Below are 2,500 nucleotides of genomic sequence, written 5' to 3'. Positions count from 1 at the left end.
TCAGTTCCCACTTGAGGTCCCGGCAGAGAATAGTGCCCAGGAAGCGGAAGGACTCCACAATTTTGACTGCGGAGTCTAACAGGGTGATGGCGGTGAGTGGGGCTGTATTCTTCCTGAAGTCCACAACCATCTCAACTGTCCTTAGAGCATTTAGCTCTAAGTTGTTCTGGCTACACCAGGTCACCAGGTTGTCAGCTTCCCACCTATAGTCAGACTCATCCCCACCAGAGATCAGCCCAATGAGGGTGGTGTCGTCCGACAAACTTCAAGAGTTTGACGGACAGATGATTGGAGGCGCAGCTGTTGGTATACAGGGAGAAGAGCAGTGGGCAAAGGACGCAGCCCTGAGGAGTTCCCGTGCTGATGGACCTGGAGTCAGAGACTTCTGTTCCCGGCTTAACGCACTGCTTCCTGTCAGAGAGGAAGTCTGTGATCCACCTGCAGGTGGAGTAGGGCACGTTCAGCTGGAAGAGCTTGTCCTGAAGCAGGGCAGGGATGATGGTGTTGAAGGCAGAGCTGAAGTCCACAAACAGGATCCTGGCGTAGGATGCTGGGGCGTCCACATGCTGTAGGGTGAAGTGGAGGGCCATGTTAACTGCGTCGTCCACAGACCTGTTGGCTCTGTAGGCAAACTGAAGGGGGTCCAGGAGAGGGTCTGTGATGGCTTTGAGGTGTGCCAGGAGCAGGCGCTCAAAAGACTTCATTACCACAGATGTAAGGGCGACCGGTCTGTAATCATTTAGTCCTGTTGGCCTTAGCTTTTTGGGCACAGCGATGATGGTGGAGGACTTGAGACAGGCTGGTACATGGCATGTCTCCAGGGAGGTGTTAAAGATGTTGGTGAACACCGGAGACAGCTGGTCAGCGCAGTGCCTGAGGGTGGCTGGAGAGACAGAGTCCGGCCCGGCTGCTTTGCGTGGATTCTGCCTCTTGAAAAGCCCATTAACTTCTCCCTCCTGAAAGGAGAGAGTCGTTTCTGTAGTATGGGTGGGGGATGGGGCCTCTTGGGTGGGAAGGGGTGGTTCAGGACAGTCCAATTGTCTTTCAAATCTACGGTAGAACTCGTTCAGGTCGTTGGCTAGGCGGGAGTCGTTAGTGGTGTGGGGCGCTCTGGGTTTGTAGTTGGTGATGTGCCTGAGCCCTTTGGCAGACAGAAGCAGCGTCGTTAGTAGAGAACTGGTGTTTTAGTGTCTCTGAGTACAGTCGTTTAGCCTCTCTCACCGCTTTGCTAAACCTGTTCTTCGACTCCTTGAATCTGTCTCTATCCCCACTCCTAAACGCTTCCTCCTTCTCCAACCTCAACCTTTTGAGCTTTGCTGAGAACCAGGGCTTGTTGTTGTTAAAGTTCACCCTGGTACGTGTTGGGATACAGCAGTCCTCACAGAAGCTGATGTACACAGCCTCTGTGAGTTCATCCAGACTATTGGTAGCAGTCGTGAACATATCCCAGTCAGTACAGTCTAAGCACGCCCGCAAATCTTCCACAGCCTCACTGGTCCACTGTTTAGATGTCCTCACAGCAGGTTTACAGAGTTTTAGTTGCTGCCTGTATGCACGAATCAGGTGGACCAAGGGAGTTCTGTGCGAGCCGAACAGCCCCGTGACCCACAAGAGAAACATCCCCGCCAAATTCGAGCGTTTGACGGGGTCTATCCGTGAAAAAATATTCACGTTTTTGAGTGCACATGCATTTCTGCTGCAAATGCCTCTGGAAGTTTCATGCCGTTCGTATGCCAATTGTGGCAACACGAAAATGACCCGTTTTCCCATTCCGAGGGATTTCTGTGCGACCCTAACAGCCCCGTGAGCCACAAGAGACACATCCCCGCCAATTTCTAGCGTTTCACGGGGTCTATCCGTGAAAAATATAGACGTTTTTGAGTGCACATGCATTTCTGCTGCAGATGCCTCTGGAAGTTTCATGCCGTTCGTACGCAATGTGGCAACACGAAAATGACCCCTTTTCCCATTCCGAGGGATTTCTGTGCGACCCTAACTAACAGCGCCCGTGAGCCACAAGAGAGACATCCCCGCCAATTTATAGCGTTTCACGGGGTCTATCCGTGAAAAATATAGACGTTTTTGAGTGCACATGCATTCCTGCTGCAAATGCCTCTGGAAGTTTCATGCCGTTCCTATGCAATGTGGCCACACAAAAATGACCCGTTTTCCCATTCCGAGGCATTTCTGTGCGACCCTAACAGCCCCGTGAGCCACAAGAGAGACATCCCCGCCAACTTCTAGCGTTTGACGGGGTCTATGCGTGAAAAATATTAAAATTTTTGAGTGCACGTGCCTTTCTGCTGCAAATGCCTCTGGAAGTTTCATGGCGTTCCTATGCAATGTGGCAACACGAAAATGACCCCTTTTCCCATTCCGAGGGAGTTCTGTGCCACCCTAACAGCCCCGTGAGCCACAAGAGATACATCCCCGCCAATTTCTAGCGTTTCACGGGGTCTATCCGTGAAACATATATAAGTTTTTGAGTGCACATGCATTC

Source organism: Petromyzon marinus, unplaced genomic scaffold, assembly GCF_048934315.1.
Source record: "Petromyzon marinus isolate PM22_M1 ecotype Great Lakes invasive population unplaced genomic scaffold, UKy_Petmar_22M1.pri1.0 PM_G_Scaffold_6, whole genome shotgun sequence".
Lineage (NCBI taxonomy): Eukaryota > Metazoa > Chordata > Hyperoartia > Petromyzontiformes > Petromyzontidae > Petromyzon > Petromyzon marinus.
The sequence above is the reverse complement of the archived record's forward strand: the minus strand, read 5'-3'. Positions refer to the sequence as shown.